Here is an 18324-nt window from a genome sequence, read left to right on the forward strand (position 1 = left end):
TTAATGTGTCCAGGGACTAATTTTTAAATATAAGAGGCTTTGTAGTAGCCATGCTCCCCAATTCCACTGTGCAGCAGCCATAGACAGTTCCCGGGGCTATCCCTGGTCCCCAAGGCCACCTATTAAAAATGGGGCTGAGGATATAGCTCAGTTTGTGGAGTGCCTGTCTCACACAAGGCCCTGGGTTCAATCCCCAGCCCCACAAAAAAAAAAGAGAGAGAGAAAGAGAGAAGAAAAAGGAGGAGGAGGAGGCTCAAACACCCCTACATCCCAATGCCCCAACATTAGTTTATGCAGTCCACAGCCTGCCACAAAAAACATATCTTAATCCTCTACCAAAGAACCTCCCCTTTGGAAGTCATATTGTACCTCTGCTCCTCGGGATTTCTCAGTGGTAAAGTGAGCAACTCTGGAGCATTATTCATTAATATAGCCCACCCTAGACAAGGCCTCAGATGGCCTTGCCCCTGACAGAGACAACCAGCCCACCCAATAGGGGCATGGGCCAGCAGAATTAGTCGTGCCCTAGCCTGCAGCCCACCCTAGACATATCTGATTACGTTTACCCTAACACCTACCTCTGCAAATCCTAGTTTTCATTCATTGAGCACCCACTGAAACTAATCTTATTTAATCCTTACAAAATCCATATAAGGTAGGGTACTTTTTTTTAGTATTTATTTTTTAGTTACAGGTGGACACAATATCTTTATTTTTATGCAGTGCTGAGGATCAAACCCTGTGCCTCATGCATGGTAGGCCAGCGCTGTACCTCTGAGCCACAACCACAGCACCACCACCCCCATTCCTGCCATAGGGTGCTATTTTTTTCTCCATCTGGACTTGAGTTCAATGGGACAGAGATGTTTAAGCCATAGTATGCCCCTGACATTGAACCTAAACACTTGTGCTCCTTTATCACACTCTCATCATTCTTGACTCAAAGCTGAGTTGCATCACTTGATAGGGTATTGATTATGGAGTTCTGAGCTTAGAAGCAGGAGAGGCCACAGACTGAAATTGAATAAGTACATAGGGACAATAGGAACAATATAAGACATAAGACTTATGTTTTATTATCTTTAGATCAGTTGTCAAAAAATAATAACAATAGATACATATTTTTTCTTGTCAGTACTGTGGATTAAATCCAGAGGCTCTCAACCACTGAGCCACAGCCCTTAGGATTTTTTTTTTTTTGAGTCAGAGTTCTGCTGATTTGCTGAAGCTGACATCCAACTTGCAATCCTCCTGCTTCAGCCTCAAAATTACAGGTACGGAATTACAGGTATGCACCACAGAGCCTGCTTAATTCATCTTGTTTTTCATACAGTCCTGTGATAGAGAGCAAAAATCTTCATTTCACAAATGGAGAAACTGCAGACTTTTGAATTTTCTTCACAGCTCTGGGACTTTGTACTTTCCCACATGTTGGGAGAAGGTAATAATACTTCAAAGGTTTTTTTGTTTGTTTGTTTGTTTGCTTTCTTTTGTTTTGTCCTTCAGGTGTAGAGAATGCAACCCATGCTTGACAGTTGTTTCTCATTCTTCTGAATCAGAGTGATCTGCCTGCCCCTCTTTCTATTGAAACAAATGTCTCTTTTCTTTTCTTTTTTGGTACTGGAGATTGAACCTTCATATGTTTGAAGGCTAACTCTGCAGCTGGAACTGATTTTTTTTTCCAAATTATCTCCTAGTGGCCCTATGGGGATATAAATGATCATATAGATGAGTCCTGAAGCTCAAAGTGATTAACTAAATTACCTGATGTCAAACTCTGAGGAGACTGACTACAACAAGATAAAGCAGAGAAAAATAAGGTTTGCCAGGCATGGTGGTGCACACCTGTAATCCCAGGTCCTCTGAGGCAGAAGGATCACAAGTTAAAAAGCCAACCTCCATAATGCAGCAAAGCCCTAAGCAATGTAGTGACACCATATCACTAAATAAAATATAAAAGAGGGCTGTATTTGTGGCTCAGTGGTTGAATGCCTCTGGGTTCAACCCCTAGTACCAAAAAACAAATAAATAGATAAATAATAAAATATGTTTGCAACTGGGCAAGTTAATGGCAGCACTACAGATGATAAATTTTAAAGGGCAGGGGAGAGGAATGTAGTTTTCTAACTGGATTCCAAGATAGATGGTGTCTCTGCATTCAAAATAAAGAAAAGGCACAAGGAATAGATTAATGGGCAAACAAATTCATGGAGGTCATTTCGTGTGGTTTGACTGCATATGGGTCCTGTGCTTTCTGCTTGGGCACCTCAACCTCTCATTTGAGGCAATAAAGGTGATTTGGGGTATATGGGGGAATATTTTGGGTAAGAGAAGGCTTGAATAAGATTAGCAACTGAGGAGCCACCAGCAGCTCCAAAAGCCATCTTCATTATTCCAGGATTCCACTCCCGCTAGCCACAGTCCCCTCTGCTGATGGCCTTCTTCACCCCTGGACTCTGGCAGGTCTAGCTCCAAAATCCAGATCTCATGTTTTCTTTTTGGATCCTCTGCATGGAATCATGACTTACCCACCATGTGAAATGCCGCCATGTGCACCAGCTCTGAGATCACCACCAAGGACTTCAGTGAGAAAAAGGAAATTGTGGAGAAGTCAGAATGGAAGAGGCCCTGCTAATGGGAATAATAATGAGGATGATGGGGAACAGAAGACTAGGCAGACAATGAGGGAGATGAAGAAGGGCAGGAAAATGATGGTGAGGAAGGGGATGGAGATGTCAAGGAGGAGGCTGCGGTACCTGTGACAAACAGGCAGCTGAAGGTGATGTGGATGGCAATGTTGATACCAACAAGGATGCCAAGACAGCAAGAAAAGTCAAAATAAGCCAAGCATGTGGTACAGGCCTGTAATCCCAGCAACACAGGCAGGCAGCTGAGGCAGGAGTATCAAAAACTGGAGCTTCAGCCTCAGCATTTGAGCTAGACTAAGCAGCATAGTGAGACCCTGTCTCAAAATAGAAAATGAAGAGAACCAGGAATGAAACTCAGTGGTCAAACACCACTGGGTTCAGTCCCCAGCACCAAAAAGAAAAAAAAAATGAAAATAAAAAGAAAACAAGGAGAGAAAGAATGAAAAGTTAAGATTTCTTTTTTAATATTTATTTTTTATTTTTCGGTGGACACAACATCTTTGTTTGTATGTGGTGCTAAGGACCAAACCCGGGCCACACACATGCCAGGCGAGCACGCTACCGCTTGAGCCACATCCCCAGCTCAAGTTAAGTTATTTTTAAATGTCATGTGACCTAGTTATTCTTCACCTCCTGTCTTAATCTAAACATGGTCATTTTCCAGTAGAAAGTCTCACCGGCCCACTTTGGTCAGCACCATTGGCAGATGACCTGAACTCTCCCTCCACTCAACCAAAACCAGAATGTGAATTTGCAGCACAGAAAGGTTATCTTTTTTTCTTCTTAAAAGTACTTTAAAAAGGGAAAGTTTTCATTTTCATTTTATATTTTTGTACATTTTCATAGTGGACAGGCATTTTTAATCATCATAGAAAACCAAATAAGCCTTTGAAGAGTTCTGACCATATTTTGGTGTGACCATGTTCATTATAAACTCAAAGAAGAAAAAAAATAAAAAAAAGATGAAAAGAGTGGCAGCAGTGCCACAAACATAGAACCCAGCACCTCAGGTGGCTGAGGCAGAGCATCCAAAGCCTGACTGGCAAGAGAGCCAGACCCTGACCAAGATAAAAATCAAGGTCTCAGGATGTAACTCAGTTTTAGTGGTCTGGTTTAATCCTCAGAAGCAAAAGGGGTGTAGGTATCTTATTCCCACCATTCCAGTAATTTTTGTGTCTATGTACTTAGCTGGACTATAAGTACATGCTTTGTATGAGATAATCTTAATGGTCAAAGATAACAGTTTTCTTTTTTTTTTTCTTTTATTGTCTGTAAAGTTGATATTTTTAAAATGTGGTTGGCCCATTTGTGTCCAATACTATACCAGAATTTTATTTTGCTGAATTTTTCTAACAATCAAATAAAAGGTAGACCATAGATTGATTTTACTTGTTTCCCAATAATTCAAATTTCCCATCAGCTTTGTTTTCTTCTTTTCTCAATACCCTGAATTCACACCAGTTGCCCTTTCCTCTCCTCCTCCATTAAGCTGCTTCCCAAATCTACTGGACACACACCTTTGCTGCCTTGCTTTCATTCTTTCCTCAGCTCCAGTCAGGCTTTCCTCAGAGCTCACTCCATGATTCACACCAAGGAATCAGCTCCACATGACCCAGTCTCATGGGTAATTTTCAAAAGTTATCACACATATTGGCCATCTCTTTTGTATTTGCTATCCTACTTCAAATTCTTTATATAAAACTTGCCTTTACAGCATGTTTTTTGAGTCCTTCATCCTTGTTACAAGTGCCCATAAGGAGCCAGGAGTGGTGGCACACGTGTGTAATCCCAGTGTCTTGGGAGATTGAGGCAGGAGGATCTTGAGTTCAAAGTCAGCCTTAGCTGCTTAGTGAGGCCCTAAGAAACTCAACAAGAAACTGACTCTAAATGAAATATTAAAAAAGGGCTGGGGATATGGCTCAGTGGTTAGGTGACTCTGGGTTCAATTCTAGGTACCCCAAAAATTAAAAAAAAAAATTAAAAAATGCCCACCATGGTAAGAGCCCAGCACACACCAGGTCATGTAGTTGGAACCATGTGATGATGGAGTTGTGAAGAGCACAGTGCAGGCTCAGAAACATCAACATTCAGGTGAACATTTAAAAAGACCTAATTCCTGAATTGCACTGGGGTGCACAGCTGGAATCACAACTATTCAAGAGCCAAAGCAGAAGGACTGCAAGTTTAAGGCTAGTCTGGCAACTTAGCAAGACCCTCAGGAACTAAGCAAGACCATGTCTCAAAATGTAAACAATAAAATAAAAAGTTTTGGGGATGTAATTCAGTGATAAAGTGCCCCTGGCTTCAATACTCATAGAAAAACAAAACAAAACAAAAAAGTACCATTTCTTTTCTCCATGACCCAAAGTAAATATGTTCAAAAGCCTATTTAACATTCCTGTCAAAGTATTCAAACCACACCCTATAAATTGAGTGAATTTGGAAAAGTGATCACTCAACAAATCAGCTTTTAGGACATTGAGTTTTGTTGAGAAGACTTGATAACAATTGCCCATTAACTTAATTTGTCCATGTAAATTTTAGCTCTTTGCCTCATTCTCCCATATCACAGCATTTAGTTCACTCAATCATTATGACGCCAAGAAATCAGGCGTCATAACTAAAAATTGTTAGTTTATTCTCTGTTTCTCCTTAAATCTCTTTTCAAGGGTGTGTGTGTGTGTGTGTGTGTGTGTGTGTGTTTGTGTGTGTGTGTGTGTGTGTGTTTATTTATTTATTTATTTAATACTTTGTTCCTTCTTAAATCTCTTTTCAATCCTTCTATAGGCCAAAATCCGGCACAAAATTTATTTACCAACATCATTAATCATCATTATTTGAAGGTTTTTTTTTCCTTATTTCTATATTTATTTAGTACTTGGGCTTGGATCCAGGGGTGATCTGTGCTTTGCTACTAAGCCACATTTCTAGTCCTTTTTTTTTTTTTTTTCTTTTGAGCTGTTCTCACTAAGGTTCTGTGACTGGCCTAGAACTTCTAATCCTTTCTCAGCTTCCCAAGTTCCTGGGTTTCTAGGTGGAATTTGAAGATTTTTAATCAGACTAAATATCCTCTGATGTCACCTTTGCCCTACAAAATCTTCATACCCTACTGATTATTCCTGCCCCTTTAGTTAATTCAATATCCTAGGAGATTCCTGGTCACAATCCCTGAATGCAGAACCTCACAGGATAAATGCAAAACAGACACTTCTCCCTTGTAAATCCCTATTATTGATTTTCCTGTCAGCTAAACTACACTGAACCAACCCCAATAGCCCCTAGTCTGCATCTGTCTTCTTCACTGTTGTAGCTCTGGGACCAAGCATTACCCCTGGAACTAAACAGGCCCTGAGAAATATTTCTTTCTATTTGAGGGAATGATGAAATTTATCCTCCATTACCATCACATAGAGCTTTGTCACTCTTTCACTATCCCTGATTCCAATCTCACCTCCGTCCAATGCACAAGAGTCATTTTCAATTCTCTGATGTAAAACAATCAAAAACCTTTCCCTAACTTGCCTTGACTGTAGGATGACCACAGGTTGACACCCAGTGCTATTTCTGATCAGAACCCTTCCTGCTTTTCCACACTCATTTTCCTTCACTGAATTCCACATTCATTTCTTCAACACAAAAACCAACAAAACAAAACAACAAATACTGCTTTTGATCGTCTTCACATACAATGCTTGATTAATATTTTTTTAATTGGTTAGATTGCCCCCACACCATTATTATCCTCAAAAAGTGTGGAGAAAGGGGCTTACTACATCTTGGCACATGCCCATTCTACTCTCCAGCCATTTCCTCAGAACACCCCCAGGGGTACTATTTATCTCTGTAGCCCCTGATACTGCATAGAGAATTTGTGCTTCAGGATGGGAAATAAGGTTTAAAGTTTTTTTTTCCTCCCAAATTATAACAAGGTCAGGCATGGTGGGTGCATGTCTATAATCCCTGCAACTCAGGTAGCTGACACAGATGAATTATAAGTTTGAGGTCAGCCTCAGCAAATTAGTGAGGCCCAAAGAATTAATTTATTGCCCCAGAAGAATTTACTAGATTGTCTATTTTTCCTCCTTAATTTGAAAAACAAATTCATAAAATAAATGCTTGGATACATGAGTTCTATTAGTGGGTATTATTTCCCATTGATCAATTTGTTTGTTTTTGCATGTCAAATACCAAAGGTTTTTAGTTGTTACAGTTCTTTATCGTGTGTCTTAATACCTCATAGGCCAATCTTTTCTTCTAATATTTATTTTTTTGGTGTAGATGGACATGACACATTGCCTTTATTTATTTATTTATTTTATGTGGTGCTGAGGATCGAACCCGGGTCCTGCCCGTGTTAGAGGAGTGCTCTACCACTGAGCCACAATCCCAGCCCCATAGGCCAATCTTATGGGAGAAAATAAACAATTCTTGTTTTCCCTGTTTAGGTCATCAAGCCATCCAGAATAGAGAAAGTGTCCAGAGATAAGCCCAGAGGGGACAACAGTGCAGGATGTCTTGAAGTTCAGAATTCAATTTCCATGTCCCATGTGAAAGGCAAGTTGGATGAAGAGGGTAGCTGAGACAGATGAATTATAAGTTTGAGGTCAGCCTCAGCAAATTAGTGAGACCCAAAGAGTTAATTGATTGTTTCAGATTTTCCTTCTGAAAATATGTTTGACTATGGATTCTTCATGGATTGCCATAAACTACTCACATCTAACTAAAAATATTATATGATATGTGGATTCTTGATGTGTGCATGATAGACTAACAATAAGATCCTTAGATTGTGAGCTCTACCTACTCATTCCACCAACATGCTTAGCCAAAAGTTATAAAACTAAAATATAGCTGCCTATGGTCCTTAATCCCCAGACATTTTGTTTAAGTCACTTTGTTTATTAATGAAAACCTGTCTTCTTCCCTACACCAATAACTGATGAGAACACATTTTATTAAGAGACTCAAATATATGTTCTTTATAGGATTTAAGAAGCCATAAGTGAATGGTAATTATACTTCACATATGTATAAAATTTCAAAATACATTCTACTGTCATGTATGCAAAAAAGAACAAATTTTTTTTAAAATAACCCACTATTTAGCTACTAATATTTCAGCATTTAAACTTCCTTAGAATAACTCATGTTTTATATTTGTCACAATACTTACACTGTACATGAAGAACACAGTTATAAACACATATCTCAATTACATTTATTTAGTTTATTTACTTTTAACAATTACTCCTAGATAACCCAGAATGACCAAAATTCCAGACAAGAATAGTCAGTATTTTTTAAGCTCTTTTATGTTTTCTTTTCTTTTCTTTTTTAACATTTAAATGAGTTTGGAACTTAATCTCAGATATTTGCCTTCCAGCTAAGACTGACTGAAATTATAAACCCCCAAATGATCATAATTTTTTAAAAATTATCTGTTCTCTTTTATTAGTTCATTATAGTTATTTAAATTATCTTAAAGGTGTTTGAAAGAAAACTCTCTTTTATATGTTCCAATCAGACATAATTTTAAGTTAGGTGCATAAATGAGAAGTAAATTTTTAATGTTTTATATTAGTGCACATAATAGTGGGTTGGTTTTGAGATAATCATACAGTGTGGAATAAAATTTTCTTCATTGAAGTCCTCTCTACTTTCTCATTCCCTGTCCTTCTACCCCCACACACTTTTTTCTATTTTTTTGATCTTCCTTATATTTATTGTATTGTTATATTTGGGCTTTATAGGTATACATGCAAGTAAAATTCACTGTAGTATATTGACATATGCACAGAGCATAATTTGTTAAGTTTCATTCCATGGTTTCTCCCTTTTCCTGTCTCTCCTCCTACTCCCAATTCTGTACCTATACTCCATTAGCTCCTTTTTATTTTCATGGTGTCCCACTCTCTTTCCCTCCCCCCGCTTACTTTCTTCTTTGGGAGAAATGACAGAAAACATTCAACACTTAGCTCTATGAGCCTGGCTTATTTCATTTAGCATGATGTTCTCCAGTTCCATCTACTTATTGGCAAATGCCATAATTTTATTTTTCTTAACAGCTGAGGAAATTCCATGTGTCTATATACCACATTTTCTTTATCTGTTGATAGGCACCTGGGCTGGTTTCATAACTTGACTCTTATGAATTCACTGCTCTAAACATTGAGGCCCCTGTATGACTATAGTATGCTGATTTTAGTTCTTTATGGATAAATATAAAGACATGAAATAACTGCATCATGTGGTTGTTCCATTTCTAGTCTTTTTGGGATTCTCCATAGTGCTTTCCAGAGTAGATATACTAATATATAACCCAGCAACAATAAATGAGTTTACACTTCCCCCCACTTCCTCCTCACCATTTATTAATATTGTATTCCAGCATTTATTAAGATTGCCATTCTAAATGAAGTGAGATGAAATCTCAATGTACTTTTGATTTGCATTTCCCTGATTGTTAGGAATATTGAACATTTTTTTCTTGTATTTTTGGCCATTTGTATTTTTTTCTTTTGAGAAATGTCAGATCAGTTATTTTGCCATTTATTGATTAGGTTATTTGGGGGTTATTTTAGTGTTAAGTTTTTTTGAGTTATTTATATATTCTGGATATTAATCCCTTATCAGAAGAGTAGCTGGCAAATATTTTCTTACATTCTGTAGGCTCTCTCTTCATGTTTCTTTCTTTTGTTGGGCAGAAACTTTTTTAAAAATTTGTTTTAATTGGTTATTTGTGACATTTAAAGCACTTTAATACATCAACATAGGTGGAGTATAATTTCTCATTCTTTTAGTTGTACATGTTATAGAATCCCACACAATATTTTCTTTATCCATTCATCTGTTGAAAGGCACCTAGGTTGGTTCCAAGTTTAGCTATTGTGAGTTGAGCTGCAATAAACATTGGTGTGGATGTATCAATGTAATATGCTGATTTTAAGTCTTTGGTTATAAAACAAGGAGTGAGATAAGTTGTTCAAATGATGGTTCCATTCCAAATTTTCTGAGGTGTCTCTATACAACTTTCCACAATGGTTGCACCAATTTTCATTCCCACAAGTAATGTCTGATTTTACCTTTTTCTTCACATCCTTGCCAATGTTTATTGTTTCTTGTATTCTTGATAATTGCCATTCTGACAGAGGTGAGATGAAATCTTAGAGTATCTTTGATTTGCATTTCTCTAATTGCTAAAGATGTTGAACATTTTTCATGTATTTGTGATTGATTGCATTTCTTATGTGAAGTGTCTGTTGATTTTCTTTGCCCATTTATTGACTGGGTTATTTGTTATTTTTTGGTGTTAAGTTTTTTGAGTTCTTTATATATCCTGGAGATTACTTCTCTCTCTGAGGTTCATGTGGTAAAGATTTTGTCCCATTCTGTAGGCTCTCTCCTTGTGTTATTGTTTCCTTTGCTGCAAAGAAGATTTTTTGTTTGAATCCATCCCATTTGTTGATTCTTGATTTTACTTTTTGTGTTTTAGGAATCTTGGTAAGAAAGTCATTCCTAGGCTGAAATGACGAAGATTTGCACCACCTTTTTCTTCTTTTAGGCACAGGGTTTCTATTCTAGTACTTAAGTCTTTGATCCAGTTTGAGTTGAGTTTTGTTCAGGGTGAGGAATAGGAGTTTCAATTAATTTCATTTCCTTTCATGCATCTTGATTATATGTATCCCCCCTCCCAAAATTTTTGAGGTCATTGTGAATGGAATTATTTTCCTGATTTCTTTCTTATCTGGTTTATTATTCAAGTATAGGAAAGCTATTGATTTCAGTATGCTGATCTTGTATTCCGCTGCTTTGATAATTATGTTTATCAGCTCCAGAGGCTTCTGATGGAGTTTTGGAGTCTTGTGGGTATAGGTTCATGTCACGAACAGAAATAATTTGACTTGTCTGTTTCCTATTTGTATCTCTTTAATTTCCTTCATTGGCCACAGTGCTAAGACTAGAGTTTCAAGAACTCTATTAAATAAGATTGATGAGCAGACATCCTTGTCTTGTTCCTGATTTAAAGAAAACATTTTCGTTTAAGTAAGTCCCATTTGTTTATTCTTGTTATTAACTCTTGGGCTATGGGCGTCCTATTAAGGAATTTGGAGCCTGACCCCACAATATGTAGATCGGAGCCAACTTTTTCTTCCATCAGGTGCAGGGTCTCTGCTTTGATATCAAGCTCCTTGATCCATTTTGAGTTAACTTTTGTGCATGGCAAGAGAAAGGGATTCAGTTTCATTTTGTTGCATATGGATTTCCAATTTTCCCAGCACCATTTGTTGAAGATGCTATCCTTCCTCCATTGCATGTTTTTAGCCCCTTTATCAAATATAAAAAATTTGTAATTTTGTGGATTGGTTTCTGTGTCCTCTATTCTGTACCATTGATCCACCTGCCTGTTTTGGTACCAGTACCATGCTGTTTTTGTTACTATTGCTTTGTAGTACAGTTTGAACTCTGGTATCGCTATACCTCCAGATTCACACTTCCTGCTTAGTATTGTTTTTGCTATTCTGGGTCTTTTGTTATTCCATATGAATTTCATGATTGCTTTATCTATTTTTTTCTCAGCAAGAGAAACAATAAGAGAAGTAAATAGGGAGCCTACATCCTGGGAACAAATCTTTACTCCTCACACTTCAGATAGAGCCCTAATTTCCGGAATATACAAAGAACTCAAAAAATTAAACAATAAGATAACAAATAACCCAATCAACAAATGGGCCAAGGACCTGAACAGAGAATTCTCAGAAGAAGACATACAGTCAATTAATAAGTACATAAAAAAATGCTCACCTTCTCTAGCAGTCAGAGAAATGCAAATCAAAACCACCCTAAGATACTATCTCACTCCAGTAAGATTGGCAGCCATTAGGAAGTCAAACAACAATAAGTGCTGGCGAGGATGTGGGGAAAAGGGTACACTTGTACATTGCTGGTGGGACTGCAAAATGGTGCGGCCAATATGGAAAGCAGTATGGAGATTCCTGGGAAAGCTGGGAATGGAACCACCATTTGACCCAGCTATCGCCCTCCTCGGACTATTCCCTGAGGACCTAAAAGAGCATGCTATAGGGATACTGCCACATCCATGTTCATAGCAGCACAATTCACAATAGCCAGACTGTGGAACCAACCTAGATGCCCTTCAATAGATGAATGGATAAAAAAAAATGTGGCATCTATACACAATGGAGTATTATGCAGCACTAAAAAATGACAAAATCATTGAATTTGCAGGGAAATGGATGGCATTAGAGCAGATTATGCTAAGTGAAGCTAGCCAATCCTTAAAAAACAAATGCCAAATGTCTTCTTTGATTTAAGGAGAGCAACTAAGAACTGAACAGAGGGAAAGAGCATGAGGAAAATATTAACATTAAACTGAGACGAGTGATGGGAGGGAAAGGGAGAGAGAAGGGAAATTGCATGGAAATGGAAGGAAACCCTCATTTTTATACGAAATCACATATACAAGGTTGTGAGAGGAAAGGGGGGGAAGGGAGAGAACAGAACAACAACAGATGAGGTAGAGAGGGAAGATGAGAGGGGAGGGGAGGGGGAATAGTAGGGGATAGGAAAGTCAGCAGAATACAACAGTCAGTAATATGGTATTATGTAAACATTGTGAATGTGTAACTGATGTGATCCTGGAATCTGTATTTGGGGTAAAAATGGAAATGCATAACTCATTTGAATCAAATGTATGGAAGATGAAAATAAATAAATAAATAAATAAATAAATAAATAAATAAATAAATAAATAAATAAAAAAGAAACATATGGAAAGGTAATATGAACTCCTATGTGAATAAAAATTCTAACAAACAAATATGCAGCTATTTTGTAAATAATTAGTAAAATTTGAAGATGCATGGAATATTAACTGAAATCAAGGAATTGTTAATTTGCTTGTCATGATAATTTTACACTATATTAGATATGTCCTTAATTTTAGAATTGCATAATAAAATCTTTGGGAAATAAAAAAAAAAGAAAACATTTTCATCATTTTTTCATCCAGCTTGATGTTGTTGCTTTGCATTTGTCATATGTATCTTTTATAATGTTGAGGTGAATTCCTTTTATCCTTAGTTTTTCCAGAGTTTTTAATATGTATGGGTGCTATATTTTGTCAAAGGCTTTTTCTAGCTTAATTATTGCTGTTAATTCTATTTATGTGGTGAATTTCCTTCATCCATTTGTGGTTGTTGAACCAACTTTGCATTCCTGGGATGAAATTCACTTGATTATGAAATTCACTTGATTATGAAATTTACTTGATTATTCACTTGATTATTTTCTTGATGTGTTTTTGAATGTGTTTTTCTAATATTTTATTAAGGATTTTTGTGCTTATGTGATCATGAATATTGGTCTGCAGTTTATTTCCTTGATGTATTTTTGTCATGTTTTGACACCAGTATGAGATTGTCTTTATATAAAAAAATTGAGAGTGCTTCTTCCCTTCCTATTTCAAGGAATCATTAGAGGAAGTTTGGCATTATTTTTTGTTGTTGTTGTTTTTTGGGTTAGTGGGTGGGTGGCCATGGATTGAAGCCTGTGTGCTTAACCACTAAGCAAATTCCCAGTCCTTTTTTACTTTTTATTTTGGGACAAGGTCTTGTTAAGTTGTATGCAGTCTTGTTATACTCCTGAGGTTGGCTTTGGACTTGCGATCTTTTTGCTGCATCCTCCCAAGCTGCTGGGATTATATATGTGCAGTACTGCATCCAGTGTGTGTTTTTCTTTTCAGTGGAGGGGCACTAGTTCATCTTTAAAAGTTTGAAAGTCTCAGCTGAGAATCCATCTGATCTTGAGCTTTCCTCTGTTGGAAAAATTTTACTTGCTGCTTCTGCCTCACTGCTTGATATTGGTAGATTAAGATTTTCTACATCTTCATGGTTCAATTTGAAAAGATCATATGTGTGCAGAAGTTTGTCAATATCTTCTAGGTTTTCCTATTTATTGGAGTATATATTTTTAAAATAATTTCTAATGATGCTGTAGATTTCAGAAGTGTTTGTGGTGATATCTTCTTCTTCATTTTTAAGTTTGATGATTTGGGTATTCTCTATCTTTTGGTTGGGGATACTGAATCTTATTTATCTTTTGAAAGAACCAACTCTGCACTTCATTGATCTTTGGTATCTTTTTCCTTATCAATTTCATTAATTTTGGCTTTGATCTGAATAACTTTCTGTCTTCTACTGATTTTGGACTTAGTTTGTTCTTCCTTTTCTGGGGCTTTGAGATGTAACATTATATTATTTTTTTAGGATCCTTCTATTTTTTAATGTAGGTACCCCATTTCAAAAAAATGGCCTGTTAAAATTTTCATCATACTGTCTCAGACATTTTGATATGTTGTATCTCTGTTTTCATTTCCTTCTAACAATTTTTGTTTCTCCCTTGGTTTCTTCTATGATCATATTCATCATTCAAAGCTTATAATTTATCTCCAGATATTGAAATTATTTGTTTTTATCTCATTACTAATTTCTATTTTTTCCATTATGAACTGATAGGATGCAAGGAATTACCTCTGTATATTTGTAATTGCTAAGATTTATTTGGTGTCATAAAATATGGTTCACTTTTGCGAAGGTTACATTTGCAGTTGAGAAGAAAATAAATTTAGATATTAATGTATGAAATATTTTATAAATATCTCTTATACTCATTATATTAATGATATTTTTTAAGTTCTTAAAAGACTTTACTTGGTTTGTGTCTGGATTACCTATCTGTTTGTGTAAGAGATGTGTTGAAGTCATCCCTTATTACTGTACTAGAGTCTATTTTATTCTTTATATTAAGTAGGTCTTGTTTTATGTATGGAGGTGTACAAATTTGGTGGGCATTAGAATTTAAAATAACTACATCTCTTTGTTGAATGATTCTCTTAACAAGTATAAAGTGACCTTCTTTGTCTCTTCTGACTAATTTGGGCTTAAACCTATTTTGCCAGATGTGAAAGTAGCTTCTCTTGCTTTTGTAAAAATTCTTTATTAAATATTTTGAAAATTTCCCACTGAGGTGCCTGAAGTTCTGTATTTACTTTCTATACCAAACTATCCTTCTGTCCCTTACTGTGCCTCTTAGAAGGAGTCAAGAATAGGTAAGTTTCAGCCCAACATTTTTTTTTGTTAATTTTGCCTCTCCAGCTGCTGGAGTCAATTGGATGTGCAGCCTGTTGAACCTGCTCTCAACTTCTCTGCTTACCCACAGTCAGTACAGGGGATACAGAACTTAAAGAATCTTTTACTAGGCTTTTGACCATACCTCTTCATAGTTGTATGTGTGCCTTTGGACCTTTGTTAGGGGTAAGTACTCTGGAGAGATTAAATCCTTGCACCCCTAGGGCAGAGTAGAAATTAAGCTCACCTGGGCATCTAGGACTCTATTGTCTTTAGAGTTCTATTCAGTGTGGATTGATAGACCTCTGGGTGGATGGTGCAAGGCACGGTACCTGTAGCCCATATACCACCCAAATTTGGGTTTCCAAGTCTTCATTCCCAATGTAATTTCGCCCACCTGATCAATCTCCCCTTACCCTTTGCAGTTGATCATTGGTGCCACAAAGCTCTAAAGAAAATTGGATTGCACTCTTCTGTCTCTATTGTACTCAGTCTTTTTTTACCTTATGTACTCCTACCTGCACAAGTTCCCTGATGCTTTTCTGGTGGTCATTCATGTGTCAGTGGCCTTAAAGAGCAAACAGGATACATTTTCTTCTGTATCTCTGTCCCAAATCCCCTTGGATCCACTATTCATGGGAATGCTTTGGGATTGTGGTTTGATAGCTATGCTTTAGGTCATATATAAACACTGGCTGAGACAGATGAAAACATTTGTTAAGGACTCTCAGGTTCCCATAGGAACAAGAATCAGTATAATCCCCTCAAGCTGGGTCTCCTTCTCACCTACAAAGTGAGAAACACAGAGCACATTTTGTGTGCCTTTTTTTCCATTGTGTTTCTCTTTCACATTTGTTTTCCCCTTCCTTTGTAGTGACATAACACCAGTGTAGCTGCAAGATCTTAGTGTAGTTTCTTATATCTTTTGTTCACTGCACTAGAATCTCTGGGATTCTCTAAATCTTGAACATACAAATAATGATTTATAATGGTTTTCTTCATATACTCGCCTCATTATGAAGCCTTATTTCTGTCATTCAAATTCTAAAAAGCAGAGCACAAGGGAAGCTCCTCCTTCCTCTACTCTGCCATCTTGGGAGGATGGCCTCCTAAAAGTAAATTTTTTAAAAAAGGCCATAAAATGTAATCATGGATTCAACAATGTAAAAAATTTAAGGAAGGGGAAAATTCTGTGAAAGGGTGAAGCAGTCACTGAAACCACCACTAAAATTATTCCCAGAGTTCTGGCTGTGGCGGTGTGTGCTTGTCACTCCAGAGACTGAAAAGGCGAAGGTTGGAGTATTGCAAGTTTGAAGCCAGCCTCAACTAAGTAAGGCCCTAAGCAACTTAGTGAGAGCCTATCTCAAAATAAAATTAAAAATGCCTAGCCATTAAACTCAGTGGTACAGTGTCCCTGGCAACAAAAGTTTAAAAAATATGCCTAAGAATTTAAGAGGCAATTTTTTTAAAACTTTTTTTTGTCACTGGTGAAGGGTCAAACATCTACCAGTGATGAGAGAGACTCTCTTTTTTCAAGTTCTTCTCTATCATTGCCTTCATATGAATTCCATAAAGGCTGGAGAAAAGACTGTTAGACAAAAGTGCAAATTTCAGAGTTTTTTACCCAAACATAAATCTTGAATTCAGCCTACTGTCCAAAGATTTCAGTGCACTGAAAATATAAAATTAGATATCTGGCAGTTCTGAAATATCTATCCATCTATAGAACAAAATAAAACCCACAGTTCCTTTTGGAGTTCCTTTACTTGGATGCAGATCTTCAGGATGAAAATGTCTTTCAACATTCCAAGCTTTTAATTGCCAGTAACCAAGACAAAAAATACTATTTTTAAATCATTCAGACCCTTTCTGAGACTTCTTGTGATCAGGTCTCCCTGGCTAGCCTCCTCCTCAGATATTTTTTTTTAAGCTCCCAGATCCCAGGACAAAGGCACAATGCTCTAGATCTGTGACTCACCCTTGCATGCTTCTTTGACCTTCACAGTCTTTCTCTAGATTATCACTTTCTCTAGATTGCCTACTCATGGGCCCAGCACTACTCACTGACCTGTGGATACTTCCAAGCAACAGGCTCCAAGTGGCCACTAAGTTTTCCCACAATGACAAAGGTACAAGGCCACTGAATCAGGCTCTGAAATGGTACTTTCCCTTATCATCTCAGGTCCTGGCATCCTGGGAAATTGCCATTGTTCTCTGCCTCACTCCTTGTGAGTCCAGTATCAAAATCCTGGGAGCCTCTGAGGGAATTGTCCCCTTTAAGTTACCAATTTTATAACCAAAAAAAAAAAAAAAAAAAAATGGGTCCTCATCTTTGTGTATGCAAAACCAAAAAGCAAAACAATGGAGAAATATTTACTATGTTAAACAGGTAAGGAGAGCACTAAGCTTATTTGCAAAACAATGCTCTGCTCAACAAAGAAACTGTGGAATTTTGTTTGTACAGCCTACACAGATGCATATGCAAAATCATGTGGCAATCTTTGCTAATCAGCTTTCCATCAGCTTTCACATAACTATGAGCCTCCCATTGTAATAGGATAATGGTGGAGAAAAGCTGCTCAGCTCATGACAGCTGAAAAGCAGAGAGAGTCAGAAGGGGCCAGAAACAAGATATACCCTGGAAGGACAGGCCTCTACTGATGAACCTCCTCCTATGAGGTCCCAGCTCCAAAGTTTCCAACACCTCCCAAGAGTGCCATCAGTGGGGGAGAAAACCTTCAACCGTTGAGACACTAGGGGACATTCCAGATCCAAACTCTAACAAGGAAGGACACATTTGTGAGCATGTTCAGTTAAGGGTCACAGATAATAGGTTCGATAAGGAAAAATGGTGGACCCAAAACACTTCTTGGCATGCTGATTTCAATTTTATGAGAGAATATTTATTCTCATGTGTTTCTAAAGAGTGTTGGCTGAAATAAATAGAAAGAGGATAATTAGACTGATAGTCCTTCAAAAGTTCAGAAGCTTTCGCCATCCTTAGGATAAAAATTTGCCCCTACAGATGTCTGCCTCACTTGGTGAATAATTGGAAGAAATATCATCAAGAAAGTGAATATGAAGCCTTGGACCCTGTTTCCCACCCTGAACACAACAATTTCCCCAAACCTGGATGGATTCCTTTTGGGAGACACTCAGAGACTGGCTGAAGAGCTTCTTCCTACACCCCATGTAAGTGCAAAGCCAACCATATTAAAGCCAGTAGAAAAAGATTCACACCCTGAGTTCAAAGCTCTTTTTTTCTCCCCTTCTTCCAAATTTCAGGCAATAATTTTATTTTTCACCCCTTGTTTCATATCTTAACAACTCACTATGAAGTTAGATGAAAGCACTAACTTTTTCCTTTTATACCTACCACTTCCAGGCTAAGAAAAAGGTCTCAATTATTAGGCAGTTATAAAAGTTTAAAACATAGACTGGTTGTGGTGGAAAACATGCACAGACCCTCAAATGGCAATCTTCTGAAAAATCACACTTTCTTAGATTCACAGGATGGAAACTCAGTAACC

The sequence above is a fragment of the Callospermophilus lateralis genome, chromosome 14, assembly GCF_048772815.1.
Source record: "Callospermophilus lateralis isolate mCalLat2 chromosome 14, mCalLat2.hap1, whole genome shotgun sequence".
NCBI lineage: Eukaryota > Metazoa > Chordata > Mammalia > Rodentia > Sciuridae > Callospermophilus > Callospermophilus lateralis.